The sequence below is a fragment of the Medicago sativa genome, chromosome 6 (genome assembly GCF_051527215.1).
Source record: "Medicago sativa cultivar Bolivia chromosome 6, Bolivia_mono, whole genome shotgun sequence".
NCBI classification, from domain to species: Eukaryota; Viridiplantae; Streptophyta; class Magnoliopsida; order Fabales; family Fabaceae; genus Medicago; species Medicago sativa.
Window position 1 is genome coordinate 3078703 of NC_140754.1, and position 19146 is coordinate 3097848.

A 19146-nucleotide genomic window follows, 5' to 3' on the forward strand; every position below is an offset into this window, starting at 1 on the left:
CACATCTTACGATAACAACACTCGCACACATTGTGTATCGACTACTTATACTGGATCGCATTAGTTCGTGGTTCATTAGAAAAATGCCAATCGCCAACAAATTTTAAATAATCAACTGAATCATGCCCAAATTTATATTTGTAATTGAAATTAGTGTACACAAGGCATCAACCAACAATCATCTTTCAATATTTTCTTCATTAGATATCACTGGATATAGTAAGATTATTTTATTTTGTTGAAGACAAATAAAGAAGGTTGTATTCTGAATTATGATAGTATGTCACGTTTCTATATCTTTATTCCAAAGTGTTAGACACCAACCAACTCATCTTAATAATTGATAAATGAAAAATTGAAAGCATCTATAAGAATACTTAAATTCAAAATCAATCAATGGTCTTAGTTCATTCATCAATATGAAGATGGTTCTATATTAATTATGTAAACAACTATGGTATCAAGTCCATTTAGTTTGATTCTGCATTTCACAACCAAGTTCTTTTTGAGACATCCTTAATATATTTATGATATTCACCGATCAAATGGTTGAATTCAAATGGTTAATGAACTTCAGTTATTGACGAATTGTTCGTGAGAATCCAAATTCAAACCCTAATGACTATAATAATCATTGACCAGACTTTACTTTCCTGATCAGACTTCAGATTATTCAAGTCTTTACTGAAAATCGGAGGGTTATTAAAAGAAATAACTATGTATAAACGTTTTTTCTCTTTCTCCCTACCCCAAACAAAGCCTAATGAGTGACATATATAGAAAAGCACATTTGGTGGCTAATACAATTAGTTTGCTTCTCTATATATATATATATATATATATATATATATATATATATATATATATATATATATATATATATATATATATATATATCTATTTTACTTTTTTTATCTAAACCAAAGTATTTCAGATGCAACCTTCACCAGATCCATAGCCTATTCAAGCTTGTCATAATTGAAATTCTCTTTCACAATAAAAGAGAAGTTTCTTTTCCCTTTATTACTCAGGTGCTATGCTTGTTTTTTATAAGCCAATACTAGTGAGGCAGTTGGCATGTTCTAGCAATATGCATTGATGCCTAAACAAATAGACCATAAGGGAAAATAATTGAGAATCCATTTCAATGATTTGTGTAAAAAGAAGTAAAAACAAATTTGCTTATTGTCACCTATAGGCATGTACATTATTGTCTTTGCACTAGTATGGAGTATGTTATTATTTGTTGGTTCTCTCCCTTTGAATATTATTGATTTATTGTTATTATTTTATTGTTTGTTTTCTCCATGATCACATACTTGCTAGTCTTGTCTCAATAATCAGTATCCCACAAGTAGTTTATTAACATAATTAATTTTATCACAAAAATAATTTGTCAATAATTTCAAATGGAACCTTTTAGAAAGTAAATCTAGCTGTGACACCTACCACCCCCCTTTAAGTTACAGGTTTAATTTTTAAAAGGGTCACAATTCAAACCCCCCTTCCTTGTGACTATTATATCCACTTCAGTTGATATCTTGTAGATATCCTTCACTACACCTGTAGTTGTGAAGGTCACACACCAACCTATATCAATAACAAAAAAATTAGTTGCATAGAAATTTTAGGTTGCCATTTTTGTGACATGTTCCCAACAGTAATATATACCTCAAAAGGCGCAAAGTTTCACCCTCCTTCATTTAGATGAAATGAATCGAATTTAACCATTCTAAAGTCATAGCACAATATTATGAAGTTGTGAATGTTTAATTAGAAAGTCAAAGGAAGACTCACTAACATACTTTATGCATTGAGACGTGTCCAATAATAATATGAGCCTTCATACAACAAAATGAAGTCATCCCTCAACTATAACTATATAAATATAAGAAGCTTCATTGTGGGTTAACATTTCTTTGGTGTATGAATAAAATTCTATATAACTTTTTTTTATTGATATATGTTTTTGTTGGGTCTTCGACGTTGTTGGTGCCTGCAAAGGATGATATATACAAGATATCAAGATATTAGTATGAATTCGTTGAAGTTGTCCGTACAAGAGCTTGTAGACTGTTGTTTGATAGACTTTTAGCAAGTGTACTAAAAATGCATTGAAGTAATAAAATTTATAAGTTCGTATCCACAGGGACTGTTTCAATTTCTACTCAGCAATTTCTTAATATTTAGGATGTATGTAAATAGGGGTTGCCCTAGGCAGTTGGTTTGGTTTGCAAATGTAAATAAAAATGGTTCAGGTAAAATTGGTTTGAGAAATGATATGGAGAGATGATTAGGTCATTCGATTCATCTATTCATCGCTCATATTAGCAACCTGTTTCTTAAGTCTACGAACGCTATAAAGTTAACCACAAATTAACAAAATAGCTTAGTTCAATCGCTTGATCCTAAGCCCTCTTTTATAATTATAATTCCCTAATCCCTTAGGTGAACCTATAATCATCAAAGGTTTTAAGTACGTTAATTCAATTATCACAACCTAACAACGCTCCATCCCTAGATTGTCCGTTAGATTGAACAGTATAAATATGTCAGAGTTACACGCTAGTGTCAGTAGTCATATAAACTCTAGAATCAATTATATTGGGTCAGAATAATAAAAGCATTAAGAACAATTTATACTGAATAAACTAGAATAACATTCATAAAGATTAAGAGTTACAGGTTACATAAACATGAGCTAGAACAGAATCATCTCTTGACTTAATCACAAAGGATCTAGCTATTCATGGCTAAAGCATAAATAACTAATATGAAAGAAGGATTCATTACATAAAATTGGTTACCGGATATGAGTTTTGTTGGTCTCCAACCTTCTCTCCATGTATTTCTTTCCCCAAAATTTCGCTTATCTTTCTCCAGAAAACAACATTGGTTTATATAGAAAACAATAAAGTTGAGCACCCATCGTAGTACGATGGAAAGCATCGTAGTACGATGCTTCATTTAGCCAAGTCAACGTTTAAAGTTAATCTTCCATCGTAGTGCGATGCTTTACCATCGCACTACGATATTTCCAGTGCATGCAGCCTTCCAAAACGTGAATGCCCTTGTCTTGTGCGGCTGCTTCCTTTTATAACCTTTTTTTAACCTCTTTTCTCTTTTGTTGCTCCAAAAGCTATATCAACAAGTGGACAGCACTACCCAATTCTTTAGCAAAATAAATCTATATGAGTATATGAGTGTTGGACCGCATGCTCTTCATCATTCAATGCTCTCAATAAACAATTAACATGTTTCATCTTTATTCCATGTCTTTAAACACAATTTGGAGGCCATCTCTTTTATTTTATTCACACCACCAACAAAGCATCACGTGGCCAAGCTGTTCTATCCATGTTCCCACTTATATATAATAATAATTCACCATGGACACACTAACTATAAATTGATAATTTATCAAAAATGACTCTAATTTAAATGCTAGACTAATAAAAATAAACTAAAAACTTAACTAAAAAGACTCTAAAAATAGTGAATGACTGACTGTCATCATTGTTAAAAAAAAAAGAGCTTGTAGACTGCGTCAAAGTGTGTTATGTGTGTGCTGATTATAATAATTTAAATGCTTTTGAGTATATTTGCAACAATGGTATAGGATTGGAGGATGGTTGTCCACATATGGTTTAGGTACCAATCGTGACGTGTCAACATGACAAGAAGATGATATAGATAGATGATTATAAATTGATTTAATTCATAATCATTTATGCATATCTTCTTTTTGTTCTCCCCATCGATACATATCATTGTTTACTAAAACATATGATAGTCATACCCTATTCTTATACCATTTTTTTTTGCAATATCTTTAAAAAACACTTAGTTTATTTCCATGAGCACACCCATGACCCAAATTTTTTTTTTTGAAGTCCACAAGCTCGAGTACCAATAATCTCATTGACGTCTACTGATATCTTGTAGATATCCTCCACCGCACTAGTAGTTTTCTTTAGCACACCTTGTGCTTGAGAATTCTCTTGTATTTCTGATTTATATTCCATTTTTTATTGTTTTAAAAAAAATGGTCCAGTTACCATGCCTTGTGACAAGTTCCCAACAATCATACATACCTCAAAAGATGTGCAAGTCTCACTCGCCTTCATAAAGACGAAGTGAATCGGATTTGAATATTCTAAAGTCATACCACAACATTAATATGAAGTTGTGCATGTTGAAGTAGAAAGTCAAATAAAGACTCTCTAACGTACTTTATGCATAAGGACATGTGTCCAATATTAATAGGGTTTAATATGTGATTCGTCCCTGCAAATAGGGCTCGCTTAAAATTTCGTCCCTGCAATCGCTAATCCTTTTTTTTTGCCCCTGCAAAGTTTAATCAGTTAAAAATTCGTCCTTTGACCCAGTTTAATCACTGCCACGTCAGCAAATCACCAAAATGGCACGCGAAAGGACGAAAATACCCCTGGCTTATTTTTTTCCTTAAAAAAAAATTTCAAAATTTTGAAAATTCTTTTTTTAAATTTAAAAAAATCTGAAAAAATCATAAAAAATTTCAGAAAAAAATTTTAAAATTAAAACTGAAAAAACTGAAATTTTTCCGAGAAAAAATCGTAAAAAAAAAATGGGGAAAAATCTGGAAAAAAAGTTTTTTGAAGGAAAAAACAAAAAAAAATAAGCCAGGGGTATTTTCGTCCTTTCGCGTGCCCTTTTGGTCATTTGCTGACGTGGCAGTGATTAAATTGGGTCAAATGACGAATTTTTAACTGATTAAATTTTGCAGGGGCAAAAAAAAAAGGATTAGTGATTGGAGGGACGAAATTTTAAGCGACCCCTATTTGCAGGGACGAATCACATATTAAACCCATATTAATATGAGTCTTCCTACAGTAAAATGAAATCCTCCCTCAACTATAATGTAAGAAGCTTCGACCATCGAGGTTAAGTAAACACACTTGAAATATACTCCACTTCTTGAAATTAAAATCTATTGACATCTCTTCATATCAAATGCACACCAAATATTTACATCAGATTTATAAATCAACCTATTATTATTGTGTTTATTTCATACTATAACCTACTTTTCAAGTGCTTATCAATCATCAATCTATCTATGTAAGAAACCATATTGATTCACGTACAAAAGGATCACTTTGTGACTCTAGTAAACCATAAGATGAGTTTTAGCAGTACCTCATGTAACTCTAGTATACATGATTGTCAAGTTCTTTGGTGCCTCTGATGTCTATTTTTACTCAAGGAATAAACTACACTAAAATGATTAACTTAAAATTAAGAGAATGATCCTTTGCTAGATTTATTCCTCTGATTCACGAATAAAGGACAAGATTCCTCTATTGTAATAATAAAACCATGTGTTAGATCAAAATGACCAAGAAGGACTAATTGTGCCCTCTACAATAGAGTGTCTAGTCAGCGATGAGACAATCGCACACACAATGCAAACCCTACCTTTAAATACCATTAAGCAGTATTCTTTATTCAAAGAGAAGTAAAATTACTCATGCTTAAAGCTTAATCTTTTGATCTCATAGTTTATCTTATAATCACACATCTTCTTATTACGCGCGTTATCGATATCCAACACTTGGATTTTCTAATTTCTTGATTTTCTATAGTGAACCAATTCCTCTAGTACAAGCTTGAAGATAAGTCTAGAAGAATCGACGAGACTAAAATCATATGAAAATATCTGTAATCGGAGTACAACCTGTAATAGTACTGAAAAGTACACGTCCTTCAAATTACTAGTTGTACAATTGCAATGTCTAATGGGCGATGCTAACAACAATATTCTCCACGAACATGTTTGTAAATTTGTAAAAGGAACGCATTTTGAGTAATGAAGTTGGCAATGATGATAACGATGAAGTCCAATATACAAAAATTCATGTGACAAAAGTCCACATGAGATGGTTTTGATGACTATCCATGGAAAAGTGAAAAGAACATAGTAAAAAGAAAAGTAAAAGGTTTGTTCAAGGATAAATGAAATACTTAGAAAAGCCATGAACAAATGAAAAAGCTATATTGTAAAAAATCTTTGCTGAGAGTTATTGATCATGAAGCAAATCGATCAAGTATAGTTGATCTACACACTTAATTGATCTATGATTTGAATTGTTACATCCTCTCTTTGAGAGTTAAAATCTTAAGCATGATTTTGTATCAAGTTCGGATGCTATCTCACATCCTTATAATTCAACTCATTAGTGGCAATAACTTTATTGTTAAAACATAGTCAGAAGAGGCGTGTAAACACTTGGATCCTCAACAAGGTAATTTGAAGATGTTGTTAATATTTATTTGTTGAACAACAAAATGAATTATATTGATATAAGAGGAGAAGTACAAGGGGCACACTTAACTTCAACAACAAAACGACGATAACTTAAGAGTTGAGACAAAGGAGAGGGTTCAAGAACCACTCATAATAAAAATAAGCCCTCCCTTACGAATGAGCCGCCTCGATGAGGTCAATTTTATATCATCTACCAAAGCCTCCACGCCAACTTTTTTTGAAGAAAATATAATCCCATTTCTAATGTGCCAAATGAGAACCAACTCTTTTTTATGTTTGCTAATCAAAGAGGAGGAAGAAAAGTAATCAAAAAGGGAAGTGAAGTTTTCAGTCGGGACACCACACACAGTTAGTATATTGAATCGGTGTAAGAACTCTATGCTAGTGTGTAGCCTGGGCACCACATACAAATGTTTTGAAGATGACTAGATGTATTCTAACGTGTATCCTGGAGAAGCAGAAGAAATAATACTCATGAATCTTGAAAAGACATTGAAGAATAATTGGTTTATAGTGGATAAAGTCCTTCGAATGAAGAAGATAAATTCCCTCTATAATAAATAAGGACTAGTGATAGCAACAATTAGTCCTTTATGTATTTTCTTCATACATTTTACAATCAATTATTTCCGTTAAAAAAGAAAACTTCTTTGATAAAGGACTTTTGAAAAAGTATTTTTAAATATGATCGAAACAATTCACTTTTAAAATCAAACACTCCTTTGTACAAAAAAATAAATAAATAAACACTCCTATTTTATTTTCTTTGCCAAATCTACTACTTCATTAACCATTGACGCTCTAACTTACGGAATCATAAGCCTTTTCTCAAGTCTTTAATAACCTTAAACCAACTTTTCTCCATTTTTTTTGAATTCCAAAATTCTCTCAGTTAAGTCACATGTGCTTAGCTCAGTTGATAAGGACATTGCATAATATATGCATGAGTTAGGGTTTAAACCCATACATTCTACTTATTCATCATAAGAGGTGAATTTCTAGCCACTACTTGACAAAAAAAATAAAAAAAATCTTCGTTGATATTTCAAGGTCCTATATCTAACACATTAATTATTTTCTTCAAGAAAAAATTCCACTTGACAGGATTCTAATCTATAAATCTAAACATATATACTGAAGTGATTTTTTTGGTTGATATATACTAAAGTGATAAGTATTACAAATAAATCAATAAAAAAACACAAGAGACAATTACCATGCGTGTACCATATTTAGATTTCCAATTTTAGTGCAACCACCCAAACTCATCTCCTCGCTCTTCCAGTCTCCCCAGCTACACACACAACCACCAAACACCTTTCTCTGGTGATCAAATTAGCATCTAAGATTTTATTTGCTTATTTTATTAATTTCGTGCATTGTTTCCTTGATAATCAACTATTAGGGTTAGGGTTAGGGTTTTGTTTCTGATGACAATGGTTTGATTCAATCATCTGCAGATCACAATAACGATGTTTCTTTCCCACTTTCTCAAATCTGCAAGTCGCCACCTTTCTCTCTCGACACTCCGCAATCAAGAGGGAAGGATCTCATCTGCTGCTTTGTACGTAGAAAGTCGACTGCATCACCTCAACAAGCTTGCTGAAATCATCGGAATAAAAGGATCATTGATTCCCACTGTACGTGATTTTCTGTTTCAGATCTGTGTCTAGGAGCTTCAGTTAATTTTCTAATGCATTCTTCATTTTCTTTTTTCAGTCATTTAGTGATGCATCGTATACAACTGCGAGTATTTTTTTTATTATGTTTCCGCTATGGGCTTCGAGTTCAATGCTCTCTACTTTGGCTAGAGACAAATACATACATGAGACTTGTTACCCCGTGTTTACCAGTTGGTGTCAAAGAAGTGGGAATGAATATTCTGAACATGAGTTTAACAACTTCAAGAGACAATATGCTGCATTCTTCAGAAAAGAGACAATATGCCGCATATGTAAGGTAGGGTGAAGTAGAAATGCATGATTTGCAATCGTCAAAAATACAGAAATTCTGTCTTAGTTATTTATTGGCATGATTTGCAAACTAAATTATTGATAATCCTCTTCATTTCCTTATATACTTGATAAAATATTGTCTAGACTGGTATGGGAGTTATTCATCACAATCTATGAAGCACAAACACTCCTTGGATTAAAAGTGTTGCATATGATGATTACATTGATTTATGTGATTTTATCAAATTATTATCGGTATCAACGTATAAGTGTTTTGTCGTGTCCAATGTTCATGTCTGTATCCGTGTTTCATAGATCATGATTCATAATTTTGTGCATGTTGCAGTCGGGTTTACACCCTATATATATATTACACTTTTTTTAGTCCATTGTTACCTTAAGAAAGAAAGAAATAAGAGAGTGATATGATGTGTTGGTGATGTCATAGGAAGAGATAGATAGAGAAATAATAAGTTGTTGAAAGAGGGTAGAAATAATTAAGTATAAAAACACTAGCAAAGATTGAAGATATAGAAATAAGTTAAATCATATAAGTCTATTTTTGTTTACAAGATACATCAAAAGACTTTCAGATATAGAAATAAGTTAAATCATCTTCGTCTTTTATGGCTCTTGTCTTGCTTTTGCGACTTTTGTTTTGGTGTTTTGGGTTCTTGGTCTGTTATGTAATCAGTTTTTAGTAGTGACTTGCGAGCCTTTGGCCGGTAGTTTTGTTGTACTGTGTTTTGTGATTTCGCTCCATCTCCTGGTTCATCTTGTGTTCGATTTGGTTTTTAATGAAAGTATTTATTTACTTTTAAAAAAAAATACATAGTACACAAAAATGTTTTCAATTAAAAATGTTTCCGGGTTCATATCTATATACCTTCTTTGTAGTTAAGTCCTAAGCTAGAAGTCATCATTATCAAAAACATAACTAATGTCTAAAAGCAAGAAAGTAAGACTATATATTAAGCTTTGCAAATCATATACCAACATCAAAGTAACTTCTCTCCTTCTGCACTAATTTCTACCATTATCTGTTTTATAAGCTCATGATTAATTTGTTTACATCTCGAAATATAACTAGAGCAGTCTCTAAGCAACAACAATTCTCTATTGATGGATTTGGCGATTAAGCTCTCTATGTTACATCGACGCTTGACTGAAACAATCTTGGCATCACTTCGTTTGTCAAAATCAAATCTGTATTTTTCTTTGTAGCTTTGACATATTAGAAGTATACCCACTGAACACGCTTTGCCTAGTTATATATGATTCATCTTCAATAGCTTCAAACAGTATCTGAATCGCTCCTCCGGTACTAGTAACCTCGCAAAGTGCACTCTCTGATGAATAAAAAATATTTTCTAGGAACCCTATTGCTTTCTCAACCAACGAGAATGACTTTACCGAGTCATGGATCAGTTCAAGCAAAGAAAGTAAAACACCAAAAGATACAATCAATGGAATAATCTCTTGGCAGATTGTTAGGTTATAGAGAATATCTATAGCATCTAGTTGAAACTAAGTTTAACTACTATTGATAAATTCAAAGTCTTCAAAAGTGGATTTGGAAAGCGAGGAACAATCAAATTTTCAATTCAAAGTCTTCAAAACTTGAGGTAGTAGGATTTGATCAAGAAGCTATCATAGGAGTGGTTCTTGGGATTCAAGTTGACTACACCGTGTATTTATTATGAATGGTTCAAATTTCCAATACTTTGTATGCTTAGGTAATTTGCCTTGTTTGGGTGATATTTTTTGGTGGCCCATTTTTTGGTATGAGAGTTCTATTTGTACTTCTTCAATTGCTTGTATCAAGTACAAATTGTACTTAACTAATTCTATTCAATAAAACTTTCTTCATCTTCATCTTTATGTAGCATGTACAAAGCACCATCTGATTGTTTCGACTTACTGGCCTATGCCAACAATAAATTGACACACTATACTACAGAGTTGTTTGATTAGGGAAATACAATGACTTACAATGACCATTTTCAATACAATATAAACTTTTCCCAAATAATTAGGAACTCGACCAGGAACGTCTAAAATCCTAATTTTTTTTTTTTGATAAGCAAGGAGAGTGGACAAGCATCAAGCGGTATCATCGACATCCCAACTAGGTTGGCACCCCGAGACACCTCAATCCTATACCGCCACACTCAAAAAAATTTATTAAAAAAAAGGGAAAAAATAATTACAAAACGAGGGGGGCTAGACCAAAACCCTCAAAAGGAAACAGCAGAAGCAAAACATAAAAATAAACAGAAACAATAGACCCCGAAAAACCAGACAAGGGAATCTGTAATTCGGAAGTCCACATCTAACCCGAAAGAAGACAAGACCCACACCCGTGGGAAGGGTGTCTATCCAAACTTCACCAGTTATGGTGTGACCCATAATTGCCAACTTATCCGCGCAACTGATTCCTCTAACATTCCAAAAGAATATTCATTGATCAATGGATTTGTTGTCTCCCCGTGCACGGGATTTAGAAGGCTGCTTTGACATTACTTGTCGTACCTTAATTTTCTGTTTCTGGTTTTTTGTAAGAACATGTAGGGATGTGTCAGACTGAGCTGCTTTCGCTGCTGTCCTTGCATCATACTCTCGGACTCTCTCCCACAAGTCAAGACCATGCTGGATATTTTTGCTAGGATGAACCTCTTGCCGTTGCATACCAACCACCTCATGTGCAGTAACTGTAGATAAATTATTTACCTCCAAAGATACTGTTTTCGTGACAGTAGGTTCCTCATGCACAATGTCCTTCAAAGTATTAACAGGATCCTCTTGCATGTCATCATGCTCAACATTGGACGGCCTTGTAACAATCTCACGAGCACCCTTGGGACCCTTCAGCTCCCGTGGGCTCACATGATCTTGTCCCACACCATCCTGAAGTGGTTCAGATACATCATCAGTCACTAGGGTCACCAACAACGTCTGAGTTGTCTGTTCCACCCCGTTAGGTCGTATGTCCTCATGCCCAAGAGGGGATGAGTGTGTACCATGAACATTAGACTCCTTGGGAGTCTCCCCTAGCTCCCGCGGACTCATATGATTGTGTTCCACACTATCCAGAAGTGATTCCGTATTTTCAGTTACCAAGGGGTTCACCTCCACCTCCCTCGGTTCCTGAGTCAACTTCCTCACTTCTACAGGGTGCATGTCATCGTTCTCTACAGGGGAAACAAGCTCAAGCACTGGGCTTTGGAGTGGTAACTCACTCGGAGTAATTAAATCAAACACATTTTGTAGTGGTATACTGAAATTATTAGACCTATCAAATCCAGGAGCAGCCACAGTAGATGAAACAACCGGACCCATCTGAGGGGTAGGAAAGGAAGCCGGTAATGCCAGTGACACTGAGACCGAAGATGTAGAAATAGGTGCAGTAGTAGCGGCAACTGGAACTCTCCGAGTTGTAGTAACAGTCGAGGCAACCGGGATAGGAACCCATGTCCCATTGTTACCATTGTTCGATGTTGAAGCACCTACATCATTGCTGACTTTGTTTTGCCGAGGTGGTTGTTCAGGGGCTGCCTCAGCAACAACAATCTGTTTCCCACGATCATTCTTGTCCTTCGGAGGTTGCGGGTGTAACCAACTACATGATGAGACATTGTGTCCAATAGAATAACAATGATGGCAAAATAATGGAAGCCTCTCATATTGCACCTCAACTTTGAAGGCGAATCCTAAAATAAAATAACAAAAAGATTGTGTAAAACACTAAACAATCAATCAAATCCCATATATACATTTTGACGTCTTTGAAGATTATAACCTGACAAATTTGGAATGCTTTTGGGAAAGAAGACTAAAATATGGAGACCTTTACTGTCGTTTTAAGAGTCACTAGTTAATATCTATGATATGATATGTGTAATTTGGTAAGAGATTAGCATTCGAGAAATGGTCTTATAAGCTTAAATAGCAAATAGGGGGTCAAAAGAACATTTATTTTGGAAAGTTAAAAAACAAAATATGGGCTTGGAGCACACACCCAACCCAACCTAACCCATTCAATTTTGTCTTAATTTGGATTCTTATAAACTATTAGGGTTAGGGTTTTGTTAATTTGGTTTCCTGCATTGTTTCCTTTGATTCAATCATCCAGGGATTTGTTTTGGTCACAATAATAATGTCTCTTTTCCATCTTCTCAAATCCGCAAATGGCCGCCTTGCTCTCTCGACACTCCGCAATCAGAAGGAAAGGATCTCATCTGCTCTCTCAACACTCCGCAATCAGCCATTCAGCGATGCATTATACAACGATGCAAGTATTTTATTGATTGCTTCTCCGTTGTACGCTTCAAGTATAATGCTTGCTATTTTGTCTAGAGACAAATACATTCATGAGAGGTGTGTGGAGTGGTGCGAGGAAGATGGAGAAGTTTTATCAAAAGAGGAGTTCAAAGACAGGAAAGAGTATTATGCTCGCTTTGTCCCTTTTTCTAGGTTTAGCCCCTTCTATTAGGTCACCAACAGAGAAGGAAATCCTCTATAAGCATCTCTATATTGCTTTCTTTTGTGGTGAGGCACTCTTTACCTTCACTATATTGTTCATAAATAACCACTCTTACGAGACAAACCATAAATCATGTCTTAGTTATTGGTATCTTTGCACTTGTACTCACATCCATTATCTATAAAATATTCATCTTTGCCGTTAAAAAAAATGTTATTGGTATCTTTGTTGGACAACTAGCAAAGTAGTATTGTACCATGTAGAGGTTTATTTTCCATCATTGATCATTAAATCTCATCATTTAAATTTAAATTAATAGCGAGACATATTGGTCTAATGGTAGAAATAAATGTGTATGGTAGTGCAAGACATATGTCCTTGTGCACCATAAACTTGGTCTTAATAACATTATGTTTGTACTACTTTTATTTTATGTTTGTGTAGTACTTTTGTTGTGTACTCAGGTATTGTTTATATGGTTTTTTAAATTTATGAATATTGCAGACATAAGGTTCTTTAAAAGCTTGGTTTGGTATCAAAATGAATTTGTTTAATGCATGAATATAATCTTATTTTGAATCATTTCCTTGTTATCAAGGATATAAGTTTTGTTTGATCACAAGACCAAATCTATAATGTTAAGGTACACACAACAATACATTTTTCCTCAAAATGTTAAATAAATTTTGTTTTAATTATTAAAAAAAGTACCTCAGTGTGTGTTTGCACGTAAACACTATAGATTTAGTCTTATGATTATATACGAATGGCTCGTCATCAAGATACCTTAGGGGGTTGAAGACTTGTTAACTTACATATTTCAGAGATCTAGGTACCATACACTCTAATCACTATATCTTTTTAGTAGCATACTCTTCATATTCCATTTTCCAGTTCCAATTGTTATTTATCACTCGTTGCAATGGTTTGTAGTGCCTACTGCACTTCTACATATTTCTTTCTATTTCTTTGGATTAAAAAACTTAATGTCTACATGCATCCTAACAAAGATTATTTTCAGGCAACATCATCTAAATTGGGTGAGAATTTGCACGAATTTGATAAAGAAGAAAAAAAAACTGAATCTTCATTATGAAGAGAGAGGACATACTTAGTGTCTTTCATACTTATCAACGATATGAAAGAATTATTCTCAATATTAGTAAATACTATGTGAAACATCAAACATTTTTTTTATTATAAAAACATCATATAATACAAGCATGCTCGTGTTGTCTATTGCATGTATACGTCGGCCTCAATACTTGATTCCGAGGTTCTGGGGTTTTTTTTGGAGTGTTATCGGTGTTATGTATATATGCGGCACCTTCTTGTAATTTTCCCTGTTTGTCCGCGAGTTTTTGGTGCTCCTTGCATTTACTCGTTGTGAATAATATTTGTTATTAAAAAAATAAATAATAATACAAGCATGCTCGTGTGCTCGCTCGCACACAATATATTCAATGACTGTAAAAGAAGTGAATAAAAAATGAACAATTCTCCTTCAAAAAAAAATGAACAATTTTTTCACTATTATTGTTTTTTACTTACATTGTATTTTATTTTTAAATTTATTTTGGAAAGTACAAAAAACACATTACAAATATGATTTTCTATATATATGATCAAACATTTATTCAACAATTTATCTCACACTTAGTCAACTTGTTTGTATATTGAGTTTGAAAGGAAGAAGAAAGAGAGGGTACTCTATCACTCATCAAGAAAAAATTGTCCTTGTAGAGTACTTTTATTTCAATCATGCATGTCTCTCCTCTTTGTTCATCCTTTTTGTGTTTTTATTCTTTATTTATTTCTTGTGTGTCTCTAACATTTATATGTTTATTCACTTTTGAAGAAATGACATCAACCTCCAGAAAATGTAAAGATGAGGAAACGACAACATCAGTCATGCTGGGAAGAATAACTCGTTCAGCGGATAGATTACTTCGTTGATCGAAAACTCCACATTCCAAGCTTTTCGTATTAGAGATCAGTCGCAGAGTAAGAAGAAGATGAAGAAAAAGCGAAAGGTTCTGCGGCTGAAGTTGAGTTCTCTATGAAGGTTGCAGACTCTTCTACAGTTGAAGATGATAAAGATGAAGTAGAGAACTCTAAGAGTTGTCATTCATACTTACCAAAGATATGAAACAATTATTGCTCAATGTTAGTAAATATTATACGAAACATCAAACATTTTTTATTATAACAGCATGCTATAAATTTTCGATCATATAATACCAGCATGCTCGCACGCACACTCGCATGATCACTCGCACACTCGCATGCTCACTCGCACACAATATATTCAATGACTGTAAAAAAGTGAATGAAAAAATGAAAGAGGCCAGTGATAGAGCTTTCGTTATGGAAAAATAAATATTTATGGAAAAAATCTTGATTAAATCAATTTATGGAAGAAAAAAATTCGCTATGTTTCAATTAAATTGGTTTTTGATTAAATAAAATTAGAACGGCTTCATGACAGATTAGTGAGAAGATAAATTCTTTATGTTTCAATCAATTTATAAGCAAAGGAGGATACTGTTAAGAGTATTGCTATTTCACACGACACTACACGACTCAGGTGCTTAGTGTAAAAGTCACGCACACTCCTTTTTATTCTTAATGATTTTGTATAAAAATAAAAATAAAAGTAACTCAAATCACTCCCACGTTTACAGCGCCAAATGCAATTTAACCGCCACTAATTGATTGATCTCACCACCAATTCTACAGACCTTTGTCGTTTCGTCGCTGTTGTTGTCTGCTCTACCATCACCGCATTCACCGCCACGGTTCTCGCCGCACAACTATAACTGCATATCGGATCAACGAATTGAAAATTGAATTAAACTGTGAAGGAAGTTCTTCTGTCATTATAGAAGAAGACACTTTAGTTCAAAATCAAATGGCTAAAATTCTCGATCCTGCAACAACTCGAAGTAAAGGACGTCCCCCCTCAAAAAGGAAAGCTTCTAAAGTTGATCAAATTGTGCAAAAGAAGGTATTAAGAAAGAAAACTCAAAATAGAAACAAAAAGAGTAACAGTTATCTTAGCCAAGAAGAGGTGACCTTGAAAATTTTCAAGTTTATTTTCTCTAGTTAAATGTAATAGCATGTATTTCTAATTTTATATTTTTGGTGGCAGGGTCTGTGTCTATCTAGACTTCAAGAAACTGAAAAAGCTGAGTTTTCTACATCTCAAATCATTGATGGGATTGGCACACAACAGAGAATTCAAGCAAATTAGCTCCCTTCAATCCAAATCAAAAATTTTTTGTTGAAGTAAATCAGGTCCAAATAAATTCAAGCACTCTTTACTTTTGTTTGAACATTTATATTCATATTATGGAAGTATCTGATTCAATATAACTGTTTAACAGGTCCCATATTATTCTCAATGCATAAATCATAATATTACATGGTCACAACTTTTAGAGGTATTGGTTCCTTCTTTTCTTTCTGTTAGTGATCTAGTCAAGTTTTAATATAAATCAGCAATTCTTACGTTTATGTGTTTTTTGTAGGCACAACACCATATGATTGATAAACCATCAGAATGAGGACATGAATGAACCACTTCTTTGGGAGATGAGAGTTGAAGATGATTGTTGCAGACTTGCAGAAACTATTTAAATTTATATTGTGTTAAGTGATTAAGACACTACATTTTACATGTTAGGATGACAATTGGAATCTACGGTTTGTACTGTTATTGAATGTAGTAGCAACTATTTAGCTTTATTTTATGTTAGAATTATAATATTTTGATTTGGATGATTTTTATGTTATTGGTGATGAAACAATTTAGCTTCAGTCTCACTTTTGTTCTTTGCTTGCGCAGCAAGTCACATAGTGTAATTGTCTTTAGCTTAACTTTTTTAACTGAATTAGTTAGCACCTAGTTAGTTATAGTTAGTTAAGCAACTTTGGTTGAGTTAGAGTTGTAGAATTCACTCTATATAAGACTAGAATTACATTGTATTCTCATATTCTTTGTGAATAATAAAACTTCACTTTTCCACTTTCTTCTTCTTCTTGCTTATTGCAAGCTTGTTTTACACATTCATGGAATCTGAGATCATCCTTTAACAGATACAGTGAGCACGAAACCATGCAATTCGCAGTCTTGGTCCATCCGCCAAAAAACCATGCAATTGTACGTGAGATCTCTTGAATTGGAATGGCTTCATGCAGATAGTGAGAAACTAAGAACATGTGATTATTTTTACATGGTCACAAGATAAAATATCAATTATTTAGGTACACTTACGAAATAGTAATTTTTCCTTTTAATCTTTTAATTTCATATTTTTTTTTTATAATTACACCCTATAAATTTCTGTTGTCACCCATGTTAGACAAAAATACCCTTACTCCCTTTTCAAATTTTCAATTAATTATCCTTTTTCTAATTTCTTTTCATTTTTCTCTCATCTTAATATTTTTCTGTCCTTCTTTTTCCTCTCGTTTTTCTCCTTTTTTTTTCTTTTTTTAATCTTTCTCTTCATTTCATTTCGAAATCAAACCAGTTAGACTGCCCATTTTTCACGTTTCGTTATTTTTACAAGTTTTCTCGGTTCAATTTCACATACTCTGAATTTCAGATAAAACTTAAGAAAAGAAACTTTTATCCCAGCGTAACATCCGCCTAAGTTAACAAGTTAATTAAAAAAAACTTTTGTGAAATAAAAATCAAGTAAATTCTTCCTTCGTTTTTTATTATACAAACAATTTGTGACCTTTTTTTATTATATTTATAAAAAAAAATGCCACAACATTTTAGGTATATTTATTTTTTCGAAATTGTTTTAATATTGATAAATTTATTTAATGCATAACAATTTTTGGCAAAGATATATTTCTAAAAATATTTCAAATGTTTGTACCAAAAAATTATTTAAAAAATTAAATAATTAATGATTTTTTCTTACAAAAACGATTAATAATTGTATTGTATTCTATGTTTTTTTCCCTTCTTATAATAAATATGAAATGGAATTATAAAATATGGGGAGAGAGATACACTGAGGTGATGTGGCAAATAGTGTTGTCCATGAAAGTGCAGTCACACTTTATAGAAGGGACCAGGTCTCGAAAGGAAGAATCAAGTGGCTCCAAAGCTGTTCTGCTACAAACATTTCCACTGATGTTCCACTTTGTCTTATGAGCTGATAATCTCCATTTTGAGAACATCGAGTTAAGAGCTCTAGCTGTTCAGGGTTCATATCTGGAAAGATTGGTAGTGTTGTGCGGGCTTAATTAAAATTGAAATATTTAAACAGAACATAAGTAAACATATATCACTCACCTTCAGAAGGATCAACAGTAGCATTTTGATCACTTTGCAGGCTAACCAAACAGCAAAAGATCATGCATATAAAGATTGTTGAAGGATGCATGGTATACAAGGACATAGGGCAGGGCCGACCCAATGTATTTTTAGTCCTTAAACGAAATTTAAATAGAGACATTTTAAGTGCGTTTGGTGAGAATAAGACAAAATTAACAAAAAAAAATTCATAAGTTCCCTCAATCGAAAGTATCTCTATATGACGTATGTTAGACACTAAATAAATGAGTATTTTGTCAGCTAAAAATCAAACTTTGGTTTGTCACATTGTGAGAGTATATCCTTTTTTGCTATAATCAACTCTGTTAGTGGGCGACTTTTATATATATATATATATGTGTGTGTGTGTGTGTGTGTGTGCGCGCGCGCGCACGCGCTTGTTGAGTGGTTTGGTATATAATTAATGGGTAGTGAGACATAGACCACCTTAGGTGACATATACCACTTATACCTTCACCCCAACAAATCATCAATAATTTCAAAATTGCCCTCTATATCATTTAATTTTTTACACCCATATTCTTCATCCTATCTTCAACATTCATAAGTTCAACATGAGTTCACCCCCACATACCATAGCAGTACATATTATTTGAAAAACTATTTTAAACATGTCTGGTTCACCCTCACATAAAATTGCATTCACTCAAGTTTCCAGTTTTTTTTTGTTGAGATTTTGGAAAACTCATATGCATTCTTCCGGTGTGTTGATTTTACCGGAAAACTTCAATAACGATTTATTTACGTTGATTTGATTTGGAATCTTACTTTGAAAACTTGTCGGAATTGATTCATATGTTTTATACTGGGAACATCACAACACAAATACACTTTAATAAAACATCATCTTCGGTTGTATCAACAAATCTATTTTACCTATTTAGACTAAATTTAATGATATGGAGTTCCAGAAAAAAAAAAAATTATACTAATATGAATTGATAAAGTTATCACATCACATGATTGAAATCAAACTTAATTCAAATCATTTAAGTTTAACAATATTTTATACTTCAGTAAAAAACAAAAGAATTCTTGACCAAAA

General features: G+C 33.0%; 2 long non-coding RNA genes across 2 annotated transcripts; one reads left to right on the top strand and one right to left on the bottom strand.

The window, feature by feature from the left end:
* Positions 1 to 1343: 1343 nt before the first annotated feature.
* Positions 1344 to 3071, bottom strand: LOC146912065 (uncharacterized). Its single transcript, XR_015015371.1, has 3 exons — positions 2808 to 3071; positions 1672 to 1996; positions 1344 to 1590 (listed from the first exon to the last, which is right to left on the bottom strand). It is a non-coding gene; the product is annotated as an uncharacterized LOC146912065 (long non-coding RNA).
* A 4232-nt stretch (positions 3072 to 7303) lies between these two features.
* Positions 7304 to 8524, top strand: LOC146912066 (uncharacterized). The gene is made up of 3 exons (XR_015015373.1): positions 7304 to 7633; positions 7768 to 7947; positions 8027 to 8524. It is a non-coding gene; the product is annotated as an uncharacterized LOC146912066 (long non-coding RNA).
* Positions 8525 to 19146: the final 10622 nt, after the last annotated feature.